Source organism: Ranitomeya imitator, chromosome 1 (assembly GCF_032444005.1).
Source record: "Ranitomeya imitator isolate aRanImi1 chromosome 1, aRanImi1.pri, whole genome shotgun sequence".
In the NCBI taxonomy this organism is placed as follows: domain Eukaryota; kingdom Metazoa; phylum Chordata; class Amphibia; order Anura; family Dendrobatidae; genus Ranitomeya; species Ranitomeya imitator.
In genome coordinates, this window is record NC_091282.1 from 852,553,320 (window position 1) to 852,570,743 (window position 17,424).

At 46.9% G+C, this 17,424-nt stretch overlaps 1 non-coding gene across 1 annotated transcript; it reads right to left on the minus strand.

Moving 5' to 3' along the window:
• Nucleotides 1–6,620: 6,620 nt before the first annotated feature.
• TRNAE-CUC (transfer RNA glutamic acid (anticodon CUC)) lies at nt 6,621–6,692 on the minus strand. The gene has a single exon. It is a non-coding gene; the product is annotated as a tRNA-Glu (tRNA).
• Between the last annotated feature and the right edge of the window lie 10,732 nt (nt 6,693–17,424).

The following is a 17,424-nucleotide window of genomic DNA, read 5'->3' on the forward strand; positions in this document are numbered from 1 at the left end:
CGTGTGGGGCGGAATACCACAATGAGGACGAGGAACACGAAGGACAATCAGTAACCAGTAAGGAGTTGGTGGTTAATATTTCATCTCTCATTTTGTCTGACATTGAACTTAAAGTCCTATCCAAGGGCCTTTCTTTTTGTCCATCGAATAATCCGGACTGGTTCGGTTTGGAGGTTGACTTACATGCTTTTTTTAGGAGACTGAGACTATCCTCTTATTTTTCAGGTAGGGTGGATGGTAATAGTACGAGTTGTGAGGCTCCTACCCGTGGCTTCACGTTACGTGAAGTAGGTTTATACAATAAGAGTTCTTTTCAACCTCCTAGTAAGAACCACTTTGTTGAATCCTATATCGAGTTAGTACAGAAGGATGTCGAAAGGATAAGAAAGGACTTTAGACCTCGGTCAGTTCATAATTTGTCTTATAGGGAAAGAGTGACTTTGGATGCGTTGGCCGGGAATCCATCAATAACCATCAAACCGGCCGATAAAGGCAGAGCGGTGGTTGTCATGGACAGTATGAAATATAAGGCTGAGATACAGCGACAGTTGGCTGATAGTTCTGTATATGCGAAATTGGCTGGTAATCCGACATCTGGGTTTCAGAGAGAATTACAGCTTGTGGTCAGTGATTCCCTTTCCATGGGACTCATTGACCATAAGCTGTCGGAATTTTTGATTGTTGATTTTCCCGTCACACCGGTAATATACGTATTGCCCAAAATCCATAAGTGTTTATGTGATCTCCCGGGTCGCCCGATTGTTTCGGGCCGGGGTTCACTGTTTAACAAAACAGCCATTTTTCTGGATCGGATATTACGTCCCTTTGCAATTTCAGCTAGGTCGTATGTGAAGGATACAAATGATTTTTTGGATAAGATCGAGGATATTAATGTTACTGAGACGACGGTTCTGGCATCTTTTGATGTTGTATCATTGTACACATCTATAGAACATGAGAAGGGCTTGGATGCGGTCTCATGTATGCTATCGGGCTCTGACGTGGCCCCAGAGTGTGCACAGCTTGTCCTCACACTGTTGGAATTCGTCCTCAGGAGGAATTTTTTCCTCTTTGGGGACGATTTTTTCCTGCAGTTGAGGGGCACCGCCATGGGGTCCAATGTGGCCCCTACGTATGCTAACATCTTCATGGCGGTGCTCGAGGACAAGTTTGTGTACAGTTCCATCCTCTGGCGCCACGTCAGAGCCTGGTGGCGTTATATTGACGATATTTTTGTCATTTGGGAAGGTAGTCTACAGGAATTACTCGATTTCCAGACTTATCTGAATCAGATACACGCTGAACTGCAATTTACCCTCACACATTCTATGACGCAGGTACAGTTCCTAGATACCTTGGTATATAAGGAAATGGGTAGGTTGAGAACTGATATTTTTGTTACGGAAACTGACAGGAATAGCTTACTGATGTTTGATAGCAACCACCCTAGGAGTATGGTAAATTCACTGCCATGGAGTCAGTTGTTACGGGTCCGGAGAATTGTGTCTGATGAGGATAAGGTTAATCAACGTCTGGATGAGATGTGCTCGAAGTTTTTACAGAGGGGGTACCCTGGTAAGGAGGTTGTGAGATTTAAAGAAAAAACCTTGAATTGCTCTCGTGAAAGTATTCGCAAAAAGACACGTGTGAAACGGGAGTGTGATCGGATCCCATTTGTGACTACTTATAATCCAGCAAGCAACCAGATTGGTAGAGTGATTAGGAAACACTGGTCACTTTTACAACGTGGTCTTCCATCGATCCCTAGTTTTGTGACTTACCCACTGATGTCCTTTAGAAGGGGGCGTAATTTCAGGGACAGGTTGGTTCGTTCTGATGTAGGGACTTCGAAATCCTCGATTCAGAGAACTCTCAGTGTGGCCAAGCATGGGAATTTTCCGTGTTTAGGTTGCTCTTGCTGCAACAACATGTTAAAGGGTGAATTCTTTTGCCATCCCCATACTGGCAGAAGGATTTTCCTTAAAGAGAGGTACACTTGCACATCCAGTTGGGTTGTGTACATGATTGTATGTCCGTGTGGGCTCACCTATGTTGGTGAGACGACCATGGAGGTCAGAGCACGAATAATCAAACATAAGAGTACTGTGAGAACTGGCCTTACTGAGTTACCTGTTCCAAAACACTTCTTAGAACATAAGCATTCTGTCAATCAGCTGCGATTAAGGGTCATTGATAGTGTTCCGACCCTGAGGAGGGGAGGTGACAGACTGCAGTTGTTAAAACAAAAGGAGTTGAAGTGGATTTTCATGCTGGGATCTTTACAACCAGGTGGTTTGAACTTAGATTTTAATCTACAGACCTGTGTAATATAGTTCTATCATTTTGATGAGGTGCGTACAGCGCTTATCGGTGTATTTTTAGATGTATCTTTTATACAGTGGGGCAAAAAAGTATTTAGTCAGTCAGCAATAGTGCAAGTTCCACCACTTAAAAAGATGAGAGGCGTCTGTAATTTACATCATAGGTAGACCTCAACTCTTTGAGACAAACTGAGAAAAAAAAATCCAGAAAATCACATTGCCTGTTTTTTTAACATTTTATTTGCATATTATGGTGGAAAATAAGTATTTGGTCAGAAACAAAATTTCATCTCAATACTTTGTAATATATCCTTTGTTGGCAATGACAGAGGTCAAACCTTTTCTGTAAGTCTTCACAAGGTTGCCACACACTGTTGTTGGTATGTTGGCCCATTCCTCCATGCAGATCTCCTCTAGAGCAGTGATGTTTTTGACTTTCAACTCCCTCCAAAGGTTTTCTATAGGGTTGAGATCTGGAGACTGGCTAGGCCACTCCAGGACCTTGAAATGCTTCTTACGAAGCCACTCCTTCATTGCCCTGGCGGTGTGCTTTGGATTATTGTCATGTTGAAAGACCCAGCCACGTTTCATCTTCAATGCCCTTGCTGATGGAAGGAGGTTTGCACTCAAAATCTCACGATACATGGCCCCATTCATTCTTTCATGTACCCGGATCAGTCATCCTGGCCCCTTTGCAGAGAAACAGCCCCAAAGCATGATGTTTCCACCACCATGCTTTACAGTAGGTATGGTGTTTGATGGATGCAACTCAGTATTCTTTTTCCTCCAAACACGACAAGTTGTGTTTCTACCAAACAGTTCCAGTTTGGTTTCATCAGACCATAGGACATTCTCCCAAAACTCCTCTGGATCATCCAAATGCTCTCTAGCAAACTTCAGACGGGCCCGGACATGTACTGGCTTAAGCAGTGGGACACGTCTGGCACTGCAGGATCTGAGTCCATGGTGGCGTAATGTGTTACTTATGGTAGGCCTTGTTACATTGGTCCCAGCTCTCTGCAGTTCATTCACTAGGTCCCCCCGCGTGGTTCTGGGATTTTTGCTCACCGTTCTTGTGATCATTCTGACCCCACGTGGTGGGATTTTGCGTGGAGCCCCAGATCGAGGGAGATTATCAGTGGTCTTGTATGTCTTCCATTTTCTAATTATTGCTCCCACTGTTGATTTCTTCACTCCAAGCTGGTTGGCTATTGCAGATTCAGTCTTCCCAGCCTGGTGCAGGGCTACAATTTTGTTTCTGGTGTCCTTTGACAGCTCTTTGGTCTTCACCATAGTGGAGTTTGGAGTCAGACTGTTTGAGGGTGTGCACAGGTGTCTTTTTATACTGATAACAAGTTTAAACAGGTGCCATTACTACAGGTAATGAGTGGAGGAAAGAGGAGACTCTTAAAGAAGAAGTTACAGGTCTGTGAGAGCCAGAAATCTTGATTGTTTGTTTCTGACCAAATACTTATTTTCCACCATAATATGCAAATAAAATGTTAAAAAAACAGACAATGTGATTTTCTGGATTTGTTTTCTCAGTTTGTCTCCCATAGTTGAGGTCTACCTATGATGTAAATTACAGACGCCTCTCATCTTTTTAAGTGGTGGAACTTGCACTATTGCTGACTGACTAAATACTTTTTTGCCCCACTGTATGTTCCACTCCGTGGTTTGTGTTTTATTTTTATTTTTTGATTTTTTATTTTTTCATAGGTGGTTATTTGTGTACAGTCATATGGGACTGGACACACCATGGACGATGGATGACGGGATTGAAGTCTATATTTAGATTATTCATTACACTATATTCTGTATAATGTGAGAGGGATTTTATACCATGTATAGTTGGGGTTTTCTTGGTCCCCTATAGTTCTCCAGGGTGTCATAGTCTTTTGGCTCCTGTTTATAGTGAGGATATTAGCGTTTGTTGCTCCTGATTGTGTCCTTACTGCGCCTCTGTTATTTGTGGAGGTGCGCGCGCTGGCCGGCGGGTTGCACTGTCTGGTGGCGATGCACTGGCAGTGCCAGTTGCGGGTACGCTCACTCATACAGAGGCTGCATGTAGGACTTTTAACTGGGCTGCTTTGGATGAGGCAGCTCAGGAGCATTGTTCTTTGTTTATGTCACCTTGGTTACACGTTTTCCTCAGGTCATGTGACTTGAGGTATGGGCGGTCACCTCCGCTGATTGGTTCCCTGTTCTCCGCGAGGTGTTCTTGCGGCTTGACGTACGCATGCGCGTTGCTGTGATGACGCTGATATCGCCGGCTACGGTGATCGGCTCAGTAAGCTGTGGAGACTAGAGCGGGATATGACGTGAGTGGTGCGGCATGCAACAGGGTGGCCGGTTGGTGGTTAGTTGTACGCTCATTTAGCCTGGACTATCTGATAGGCTATTTATATATTTAGGCGCCGTTTATAACAGCTAGGTATTGGTGGAGTCTGCTTTATTTATGATTGGTTCACATCTCTATAGCAACGATTGATGCATCTATCTTATTGGTGGATGTAAAGGTAAACAACTTATACATTATATATAATATAGATCTTTTCCATGTCTCCTCTATGGTGTTTGTATCTGCGGTGGTGGACTTTTCTATGATATGTATCTGATGCGTGTTTTGTTATTTCTATGTGGTATTATGAGACAGGGGGCGGACCTGATGGTGATTGGTGCAATATGTGGCATCCACACTATTTAAGGCCGCTCCCCTGCATGTTTTGATATGCTTGACAAAGACCTTCGGGTCGAAACGTTGCTGTAACATGGCCCAATAAAGTTTGCACTTTGGAATATTACACCCGGATGGAGCGCTGGTCTTTTGTTTCTCTTTGGACTATGTGGATGTTCCAGGAAGGTTCCCTGGATGTGGACCTGGCGCCCCAATAAGTGAGTGCTGTCAGTCTTCTTTTTCTTAGTTGCACGCAGCGCTGGCTTACCCGCTGCTTCTTCTGCCTCCTGACAGCGTCTCTGTCCTCCGGGGGCGGTGCCGCCGTGATCCGTGGGCGGAGCTTTGGGCCGGTCTGGTGAGTCCTCAGCTGTGGCATCTCCTCTCTGTTCGGGCTCGGCAGCGTCGCTGTGAGTGGGCGGAGCTATGGACGTGGCTCCGTCCCCGCCTCCTCTCCCCGACTTGCTTACTGCCGCGGCTCCGGGTCTGATCCTGGGAGTTGTGCCGGTCTGGGAGCAGTGGTCGAAGGATCCCGGGGGTCTCGCGGCACCTGCGGTCCTCCCCGCAGTCTTGCTGTGGCTCCGTTCTCTGTGAGTGGTGCCGCCGTGCACCTCGGGCGGAGCCGTGGGCAGGTCCATGGGCAGGGTTTCGCCCCTTCTTCTGCTCCCTGTCTCTGCCGGCAAATGCAGAGCCGCAGCTCTTGTATCCGTTGTCGCGCCGGTCTGGGGAGCTGTAGCCGATGTGTCCAGGGATTCCAAAGCAGGGGCCTCTTGTGACAGAGGATCCCCCGTGGCCCTTCCCGCAGCCAGGTCCGAGATCCTCTTGTTGTTGGGAACGGGGCTGCTGCGCGCTGTGGGCGGGTTTGTGGGCGGGGTTACGGCGTCTCTCCTGCTCTTCAGTTTCGCCTGCTCAGGCGAGACCGCGGCTTTGGGCCTACCTCTGGCCGTAGCTCCGGTCCATGTGCTGTAGCCGATATGTCCAGGGATTCCAAAGCAGGGGCCTCTTGTGACAGAGGATCCCCCATGGCCCTTCCCGCAGCCAGGTCCGAGATCCTCTTCTTGTTGGGAACGGGGCTGCCGTGCGCTGTGGGCGGGTTTGTGGGCGGGGTTACGGCATCTCTCCTGCTCTTCAGTTTCGCCTGCTCAGGCGAGACCGCGGCTTTGGGCCTACCTCTGGCCGTAGCTCCGGTCCATGTGCTAGATCTTGCTGAAATCAGCACGGGAGTCGCTGTGGATGAGTGGGAGTCCAGGGGTCCTCCTGCAGATGAGATCGGTCTGGGGCTCATAAGCACCATTGAGTGCAGCTTCTTGTTCTGCTGTCCATGCGGGCCTGTAGCACGGCCATGGCTTGGATTTGCATGTCCCTGTGGGCTCTGTGCCTTCATTAAAGTCGCTTTTTTCCTGATGTGTCCCAGTCCTAACATAGTAACATAGTTAGTAACATAGTAACATAGTTAGTAAGGCCGAAAAAAGACATTTGTCCATCCAGTTCAGCCTATATTCCATCATAATAAATCCCCAGATCTACGTCCTTCTACAGAACCTAATAATTGTATGATACAATATTGTTCTGCTCCAGGAAGACATCCAGGCCTCTCATAGTAACATAGTTAGTAAAACACTTCTTTCCCTGACCGGGAATCGAACCCGGGCCGCGGCGGTGAGAGCGCCGAATCCTAACCACTAGACCATCAGGGAAGATAACACTTGTGTCCTGAACACTTCCAATAAAGTTCTGAGCAATCTCTTCTCAATAAAGTAGCTAATTGCCGCTTATAATACGGGATACAGCAGGAGCTCCTGTGCCACAGGTCTTCTCCTGAGCCCGTGCAAGCCACGCCCTTTGAGACACCTAATTTTGCCATAGAAAACTGTAAGCTTATTGACTCGAGTATACGCCCTGTGTGCATTGTCCCCTCATCCCTGTCCTGCTATGTGTGGCTCCCCCCGTCGCTGTTCTGCTATGCGTGGCTCCTCCGTCCTGTCCTGTCCTGGTATGCATGGTATTTGTTTAGGGGCCTGGACAGGTAAGCACCTTTGACTGTGTTCTGGTGTTTTTTTTCTATAATAGTGGAGGATTTTTCTTTTGATGGTTTTTGTTGTTAGAGTAGGACTGGCAAATGTGAGGACCCTTGACATGGGTTTCCAGCTTACGTATTGTGGCCATAATATCAACTAATACCTTACATATATTGCTATGTGATTTTGTGCACTTTATTTTTCGGTGTGCAGCTGGGCCCATATGGCTCTGTAAACTGTGGCCTCGGTTCACATGGGATGTATTATAGTTAGCACTGGTCAGCCCTCCATATGGCGTCATTAATAGGCTGTGAGCCAGATGCTCTGCATTTTCTGTGTGAACATCGCCGCATACAGATTATTTGGTTGCCTCATCGGTATTACTGCACCTGTGTAGTTGCCATCTTTACTTGGGTCCGCTGCACCCTGATAGTGTATTTGTTTAGAGGCCTGGACAGGTAAACACTAGTGATGAGCGAACATCATGCTCGGGTGCTCTCCGAGTATTTTGTAGTGCTTGGACATTTAGTTTCCGTCTCGGCTGCATGATTTACGGCTGTTAGCCAGGCTGAATACATGCGGTGGTTGCCTGCTTGTTAGGGAATTCCCACATGTATTCAGACTGTCCAGCAGCCGTAAATCATGCAGCTGAGGCAACGAAAACTAAATGTCCAAGCACTACAAAATACTTGGAGATCACCCGAACAACAATGCTATTCACTCATCACTAGTAAGCACCTTTGCCTGTGTTGTGGTGTTTTTTTCTATAATATTGGAGGATTTCTCCTCTTTTGTATGCATGGCTCACCCTCTGTCCTGTCCTGGTATGCATGGCTCACCCCCCCCCCCCTCATCCTGTCCTGGTATACGTGGCTCCCCCACGTCCCAATGTTGTATACATGGCTCCCCCGGTCCAGTCATTTATGCATGGCTTCCCTGGTCCTGTCGTTGAATGCATGGCTCCCCCCCGTACCATCGTTGTATGCGTGGCTCCCCCCGTCCCGGTATGCATGCTTCCTATTACAAAAAACATCCTAAAAACCCTCCTCCACGCCGTTGCAGCATCTTGTTCCGGCTTCCAGCAGCTCTTCCTGTGTTGAGCGATCATGTAGCACCGCTCATCAAGGTAATGAATATGTGCTCCATGCCTATGGGAGTGGAGACGCATGCATATTCATTACCTTAATGAGCGGTGCCACATTATAGCTCAGCACAGGAAGAGCTGCAGGCGCCGGGACCAATGAGATGCTGTGACAGCGCGGAGGAGGGTGAGTATGATGTCTTGTGGAAGCCGGCGGCTGCAGCTGTCACTGCACAATAAGAGAAATGAATATTAATTTCTCTTTAGCAGGTGCACAGTTACAGCCACAGCCGCTGGCTCCTGCTGCTCCCCTTCCCCCGTCGGCTTTCCTGAACAATGACTCGTGTATAAGCTGAGGGGGGCGTTTTCAGCACACAAAAAAAGTGCTCAAAAACTCGGCTTATACTTGAGTACATACAGTCATGGTCAAAAGTATTGACACCCCTGCAATTCTGTCAGATAATACTCCTTTTCTTCCTGAAAATGATTGCAAACACAAATTATTTGGAATTATCTTCATTTAATTTGTCTTAAATGAAAAAACACAAAAGAGAATGAAGCAAAAAGCAAAACCTTGATCATTTCACACAAAACTCCAAAAATGGGCCAGACAAAAGTATTGGCACCCTCAGCCTAATACTTGGTTGCACAACCTTCAGCCAAGATAAATGCGACCGACCGCTTCCGGTAACCATCAATGAGTTTCTTACAATGCTCTGCTGGAATTTTAGATCATTCTTCTTTGGCAAACTGCTCCAGGTCCCTGATATTTGAAGGGTGCCTTCTCCAAACTGCCGTTTTTAGATCTCTCCACAGGTGTTCTATGGGATTCAGGTCTGGACTCATTGCTCGCCACCTTAGAAGTCTCCAGTGCTTTCTCTCAAACCATTTTCTAGTGCTTTTTGAAGTGTGTTTTGGGTCATTGTCCTACTGGAAGACCCATGACCTCTGAGGGAGACTCAGCTTTCTCACACTGGGCCCTACATTATGCTGCAAAATTTGTTGGTAGTCTTCAGATTTCATAATGCCATGCACACGGTCAAGCAGTCCAGTGCCAGAGGCAGCAAAGCAACCCCAAAACATCAGGGAACCTCCGCCATGTTTGACTGTAGGGACCGTGTTCTTTTCTTTGAATGCCTCTTTTTTTCTCCTGTAAACTCTGTTGATGTCTTTGCCCAAAAAGCTCTACTTTTGTCTCATCTGACCAGAGAACATTCTTCCAAAACGTTTTAGGCTTTTTCAGGTAAGTTTTGGCAAGCTCCAGCCTGGCTTTTTTATGTCTCGGGGTAAGAAGTAGGGTCTTCCTGGGTCTCCTACCATACAGTCCCCTTTCATTCAAACACCCGACGGATAGTACAGGTTGACACTGTTGTACCCTCAAACCAGGGGCGGACACAGACAGCTTGGGGCCCCTGTGCAGGAAATGTGTTTGGGCCCCCCCTTCTTTAAAGGCGACAAAGCTAATATATATATATATATATATATATATATATATATATATATATATATATATACACTGTAGAATATGCCCATGTATGGTAAACACCTGTGTCTACTGCATATGTGACATAGTATACATTAATGTATAAGGGTATGGTTCCATGGTCAGGAATCGGCAGCGCTTTGGATGCAGCACATGTCCGCTCGGTCCAAAGCGCTGCCGGCTTTTGTACGAGTGATGCTTCCACATGTGTTCATTGAACACATGCGGAATCACCGCATCCTATACATTGGACTGTGATATTTATCTTGTGGAGACTGAGCGTCTCCGCAAGATAAATAGACATGCTACAGTCTAGAAAGATGTGCCGCATGTCCGTCTCTGCAGGGAAGCTGCGGGTGCCGCTGCATACATAGTGGACATTGGATTCCTTGAAATCTCATGCACTATGCTGTAACATCAGGAGCTGCGGACTGGATGCTGCGGATGTACACAGCGTCCAATCCGCAGAGTTTACTGACAGTGGAAACATACCCTTATATGTGTGTTTAATGCAACAGATACAGTATATGTGAAAAAGTCTTCACTGGGGGATGGGCTCAGGGGTCAGTCCCAGCCTGGATCTGATACTGCAGTGATGACTGGAGTCCCGTCAGAGAATAGACCCAGTGATTTAGTGACTGTGTTCCTGAGCTCTGAACTCTCTGGTCCCTGCTGTGTGTGGATGAAAATCCTGCACTGACCAGAGAACACAAAGCTCCGGGGGTCACAGTCAGTAAATCACTGCTTCTAGTCTCTGACTGCTGCCCCTGTCTCCCCTCTTTACTCTGCAAACAATCCGTCACATTCAGACCGTTCTTTACCTCCTGTTCAGGGGGTGATTGAGGTCCTGCACAGCTGCAGCTTCCTTCCAGGCATGAGTGTGCAGAAGCCAGTGTGCGGCAGCTTCCTGTCTCGCGCAGCCGCAGCGCGGAATGATGATGTCATTCAGCTGAGCCGCTGCTGTCTGTGTGAGAAAGGAAGCAGGAAGCATCCATTCCCTGCAGATCCGTTGCCATTTTCTCTTGCAGGCAGCGGAACTGCAGGGATTGCTCCATGCCTGCCGCACATGAGGGCAATCTGGCCAGGGGGCCCCCGGAGCCTCGGGGCCGTATAGGCTGGCCAGATTGCCCTCTATATTAGCCGCCCTCAGGGGTGAACCTAGCCTCTCTGCTGCCTGAGGCGAACGGAAAAATGGCTCCTAACATAAATAAAAACATGAGAATTAGTTAGTATCACAAATAACATTTACATCCAGGTACCTTATAGATAACGTCGTCTCTGGAGCTGTTCTTCTTTTCTTCATCTTGTCCAGATCCCATGATGAGTTTTCTCAGCCACAGCCGTCTCTGCAGACCTCCATCTTTTCCGCTCTTTTGCAGAAAGTCTCCACAAGATGCCCTTAAAGATACGAGTGTCATTATAATGCTCCGGAATAAAAAATTGCCCCTCACTATATTGTCTGCACAAAATATGACCCCCACACTGTCCCTCTTATGGTACATGCTCTTCACACTGACCTCTCCTTTCTATACCGGCCCCCTCTTCACACTGTCCACTCACACTGTGTCCCCCCTATAGGGCCTAGTATTTATACTCCATCCTCCCACCCTGTGTGCATGGCTCCCCCATCCTTCTCCCCTGCATTCACGGCTCCCGTAATTCCTTCTCCCCTGCGTTCACGGCTCCGCCATCCTTCTCGCCTGCGTTCACAGCTCCCCCATCCTTCTCCCCTGCGTTCACGGCTCCCCCATCCTTCTCCCCTGCGTGCTGGGCTCCCCCATCCTTCTCCCCTGCGTTCACGGCTCCCCCATCCTTCTCCCCTGCGTGCTGGGCTCCCCCATCCTTCTCCCCTGTGTTCACAGCGCCCCCATCCTTCTCCCCTGCGTGCTGGGCTCCCTCATCCTTCTCCCCTGCGTTCACGGCTCCCCCATCCTTCTCCCCTGCGTGCTGGGCTCCCCCATCCTTCTCCCCTGCATTCACGGCTCCCCCATCCTTCTCCCCTGCATTCACGGCTCCCCCATCCTTCTCCCCTGCGTTCACGGCTCCCCCATTCTTCTCCCCTGCGTTCACGGCTCCCCCATTCATTCTCCCCTGCTTGCATGCCTCCCCTATCCTCCCACCCTGCGTGCATGGCTCCCCCATTCTTCTCCCCTGTGTGCATGGCTCCCCCATCCTTCTCCCCTGCGTTCACGGCTCCCCCATCCTTCTCCCCTGCGTGCTGGGCTCCCCAATCCTTCTCCCCTGCATTCACGGCTCCCCCATCCTTCTCCCCTGCGTTCACGGCTCCCCCATCCTTCTCCCCTGCGTTCACGGCTCCCCCATTCTTCTCCCCTGCGTTCACGGCTCCCCCATTCTTCTCCCCTGCGTTCACGGCTCCCCCATCCTTCTCCCCTGCGTGCATGCCTCCCCTATCCTCCCACCCTGCGTGCATGGCTCCCCCATTCTTCTCCCCTGTGTGCATGGCTCCACATCCTTTTTCCCTGTGTGCATGGCTCCACATCCTTTTTCCCTGCGTGCATGGCTCCACATCCTTTTTCCCTGCGTGCATGGCTCCACATCCTTTTTCCCTGCGTGCATGGCTCCACATCCTTTTTCCCTGCGTGCATGGCTCCACATCCTTTTTCCCTGCGTGCATGGCTCCACATCCTCTTTCCCTGCGTGCATGGCTCCACATCCTTTTTCCCTGCGTGCATGGCTCCACATCCTTTTTCCCTGCGTGCATGGCTCCACATCCTTTTTCCCTGCGTGCATGGCTCCACATCCTTTTTCCCTGCGTGCATGGCTCCACATCCTTTTTCCCTGCGTGCATGGCTCCCCATCCTTTTTCCCTGCGTGCATGGCTCCCCATCCTTTTTCCCTGCGTGCATGGCTCCACATCCTTTTTCCCTGCGTGCATGGCTCCACATCCTTTTTCCCTGCGTGCATGGCTCCCCATCCTTTTTCCCTGCGTGCATGGCTCCACATCCTTTTTCCCTGCGTGCATGGCTCCCCATCCTTTTTCCCTGCGTGCATGGCTCCACATCCTTTTTCCCTGCGTGCATGGCTCCCCATCCTTTTTCCCTGCGTGCATGGCTCCCCATCCTTTTTCCCTGCGTGCATGGCTCCACATCCTTTTTCCCTGCGTGCATGGCTCCACATCCTTTTTCCCTGCGTGCATGGCTCCACATCCTTTTTCCCTGTGTGCATGGCTCCCCATCCTTTTTCCCTGCGTGCATGGCTCCACATCCTTTTTCCCTGCGTGCATGGCTCCCCATTCTTTTTCCCTGCGTGCATGGCTCCACATCCTTTTTCCCTGCGTGCATGGCTCCACATCCTTTTTCCCTGTCATACTTACCTCTCACCGCGCAGCACAGAACAGAACTTCCTTCCTGGCATCTCTTCTGCAGCGCCTTCCTTCCTGTCTTCAGCGGTCACATGATAGCGCTAATTAAGGTCATGAATATGCGCATATTCATGACCTTAAATTAGCGGTACCATGTGACCGCTGAAGACAGGACGCGCTGCCGGCGCTGGGACGCAGTTGCAGCCACCGCTGGAGGAAGGTGAGTATTACGTCTTCAGGGAGGGGGCGGGAAAGAGGGAGGGAGGGAGGGAGGGAGGGAAGGAGGGGGGGGCGGGCACTTGACCCCGGAGTTTTAGAAAAAAAAAAAAAACTAGCAGCGCAAATTCGCTTACTATAGAGTCTGCCGCCCTCTCTTCTGCCGCCTGATAGTCAAATCGCCTAATGGTAGCAGCGTCCCTGGCCGCCCTGCAGGGGCCCCCCAGAGCCTCCGGGCCCCGGTGCAGCTGCACCGGTTGAACCGGCGGTATGTCCGCCCATGCCTCAGACTGCAGGGCAGCTTGATCTTGTTTGGATGTTAGTCGAAGTTCTTTATCCAACATCCGCACAATCTTGCGTTGAAATCTCTTGTCAATTTTTCTTTTCCGTCCACATCTAGGGAGGTTAGCCACAGTGCCATGGGCTTTAAACTTCTTGATGACACTGCGCACGGTAGACACAGGAACATTCAGGTCTTTGGAGATGGACTTGTAGCCTTGAGATTGCTCATGCTTCCTCACAATTTGGTTTCTCAAGTCTTCAGACAGTTCTTTGGTCTTCTTTCTTTTCTCCATGCTCAATGTGGTACACACAAGGACACAGGACATAGGTTGAGTCAACTTTAATCCATGTCAACTGGCTGCAAGTGTGATTTAGTTATTGCCAACACCTGTTAGGTGCCACAGGTAAGTTACAGGTGCTGTTAATTACACAAATTAGAGAAGCATCACATGATTTTTCGAACAGTGCCAATACTTTTGTCCACCCCCTTTTTTATGTTTGGTGTGGAATTATATCCAATTTGGCTTTAGGACAATTCTTTTAGTGTTTTTTCATTTAAGACAAATTAAATGAAGATTATAATACCAAATAATTTGTGTTTGCAATCATTTTCAGGAAGAAAATTAGTATTATCTGGCAGAATTGCAGGGGTGTCAATACTTTTGGCCATGACTGTACGGTATTTTGTGCGATATGACTGATATATATCTGGGCATAGAACAAAGTTTAAAAATTGCTAAATTTTTGCCAATTTTCCGATTTTTTTTTTTCCCCCACAAATAAACGCAAGTCATATCAAATTTTACCACTATCATGAAGTACAATGTCACGAGAAAACATTCTCATAATCACTGGTATCCATTGAAGCATTCCAGGGTTATGACCTCAAAAAGTGACAGTGGTCAGAATTGTAAAAATTGGCATGGTCAGGAAGCTGAAAACAGGCTGGGGCGGTTTAAAGAAGCAGTCTAGGCTTTTTAATTTCAAGTAGGGGCTAGTGTGTAGTATGTACACGGCAAAGCATCACAAGCCCAAGAGCTGTATTCCTCAAACCAGAATAAATCTATATACAAAAAGGAGAGTATACTCCATAGCAGATTTAAGTACAAAAGATCTGTCTTGTTCACCCATGTAAGATGCATCTAATATTTCTTGCTAGAACTGCCATATGTAGTTGTTCTTCTGTATATGAAACCTCAGAGGTACGGGTGGGGCATGCAATTTCATTGTGCCCTCTTCCAGGGGTTACTGTACATGATTTTCTTCTCTGAAATGGTAAGTAAAAGTTTCTGTATGATATTAGCAAAAGTTCTGTAGCACATTCATGCAAAGGGGACAAATTCATCATAGATGATTTTGAGCCTTGCTGACTTTTTAAGATAATTTGAGGGAAGGATAACCTGTGTAAGGCTATGATCACATATCTAGGTGTTTTTTTTAGGATGACAAAATAATCCAGTAGATGATTGATTTCTATTGAATGGGTATGGAAATGTCCTAATAAATGTTCTGCTCAATCATTCTAAAAATCAAAACAAAAACCTATTGAGTCAGTCTTCACATCCCCCTTCCCTTCTCACACACCTCTCCATTAAAAATGTATCCAGGGCTCTGAAAAACAAAGTGCACAAGCACTAAAAGGCACATAGTTACTACCTACCTGTCTCTGGTGCTTCATTGCTCCTGCTGGCAATTCTGCTGACTTCACATTGACAGAGCAGGGGCTTCTATTCTGCTCTGTTGGCAGGGCAGGACTGCTGACGTCAATCTGATAGGCATCAGGGATCCTGCTACCAAACTGAGAGGGGGGGGGGGGGGCGCAGACTGTCAACCAGCATGATGGAGATCCTCTTTAGGGCTCATACTCACATGCAAGAAACTCAGATGAGTCTCGCACGTCAATACCTGGCACTGCACCCAGCACTCGGATCGGAGTGTGCCGCCGCGTAGCAATACATGCAGCCGCATGCTCCGCTCCTGAGTGCGGCGTATTGACGTGTGAGACTCATCCGAGTTTCTTGCATGTGAGTATGAGCCCTTTAGTAAAGTCTATGGGAAATGAATCATAGTTGATGGTCATTGTTAATAAATCCACTTTCTTTTATTTTGCACTTTCCTTTAAATACTATGTGTTCTAAAATGCCTAGGAAAAATGGATCTGGAACTGAAACTAACGTACATCCATTTTTACTATAATGATAATGGATCTTGTTTAAAGAAAACTGGATCCATAATAAACTGCCCACCTATCAATAGAGGATACTGGCTCTACCTTGTGATGCATGAGGACAACCTTTCACAGTATTTCACTCATCCAGTTGTTGCGCACCTGATTTTGGAACAGTTCAGCCCACCACCACACCGTCTACGATTGCTTTTTTTCCTGTGAACCAGTAGCAGGAAGGTATGTGGCCACTGCAGAGTCCCGTGCATTCACTTGAGACAAAGCTTGTCTTGGGAGAACAAGCTGTCACAGCATCAGGCTTTTTCAATCTGTGGGTGTGTTGATTTTTATTTTTTTTTTGCTTTGTTTTGGCAGCCATAGTTTGACCAGAAAAGGCAAATGCACACAGAAGTTCAGTAGTATATTCTCACTTGGTTGACTGGAAAATATACATATTGGGCACTTATTCCCAGTAGGCATACATTTGAAAAAGAGGGACATAGAAAAATGTCTTCCAAAATCAGGGTAGCAATGACAATTCAAGGACGCACTTGGTTTAAATGCTTGAATCCAGTGAAGTTTTCTCTGTATTGGGATTCATAGCAGACCGTAGAGGAATAAAGTGATCACGAATTGGAGGATGAACTTTGTGGAATAGTGTAAAGTGCAGAGATACAATCAGGTATAATACTATACAACTTTTTTTTTAACAATTGTGAAAATAAATGACAGCAGTTGCTTCAAGCTTGCATGGAAAATTCTCAGGACTGCCATTAAATACTACTACTGTAGTAGAAGTGACTTAAAGACCTTTTTAGTATGTCAATAAATGTTTGACCAGTACAACATGTTTTCATTGGTTTAATTTCTGCTTTCGATAACTGATGTTGCTTTGTAATTATGATGGTGATTGCAGGATGTACATGCCTGCTAAACCAACGTACCTGCATGTGTAAATACAGTAAACTGCATTAATGTTAGATTTTAGTGCGTCAGATATTTTTCTGATGTATATTCCTTAAACCCACCACCTCAAAAATGACTTTCTACTCCATCTCTTAAGCACTCATTGAATAACAAAAAAAAAAAAAAGCTTTAACTGTCAATTTGTTCCTGTGTATTTTTTTTTATTTTTAATTTTTTTCTTAAAGCTAAACCCAACCAGTGAATATTAGATTAGGTGTTGGCTGTACTTGCTGACTTGTATAGATTGACATAGATGGTTAGGTCCAAAAATATTTGGACCGTGACCTAATCTTCGTGATTTGGGCTCTGCATGCCAGTATTTTTTATTTAAAATTGAACTGAGATTCAGTTGAGATGCAGACTTTTACGTTTAATTAAAGATTTGAACAAAAATATCCTGTGATGCTTTTAAGAATTGCAACCATTTTTCTAGCCTCTTTTAAAGGGCTTAAAAGTAATTAGAAATTAATCTTGTCATAAATAAAATGCTCATTTTTAATACTTTATAGAGAATCCGTTGCTGGCAATGACTGCCTGAAGTCTGGAAGCCATGGACGTCACCAAACACTGGGATTCCTCCTTTGTGATGTTTTGCCATACCTTTATTGCATCTGATTTCAGTTGCTTGTTTGTGAGTCTTATGTCTTTAAGTATTGTCTTTAGAATGCGAAATGCATACTCAATGGGGTTAAGATCATAGGGTTCAACTTTTGCCCGACAAGTAGCAGAGTTGTTCTTAGGTACGGAACACAAAAAAAAAATCATTGGTGATGAGTGTGGAGAACAACAACTCCACTGGGTCAGAGAAAAATTGAGGTGAACAAACTTCTGTTTTGAAATCTTCACCAGCCGGTCACAAGGACGCTGAAGGTATCCACATAGGAACCATCTTCTGCC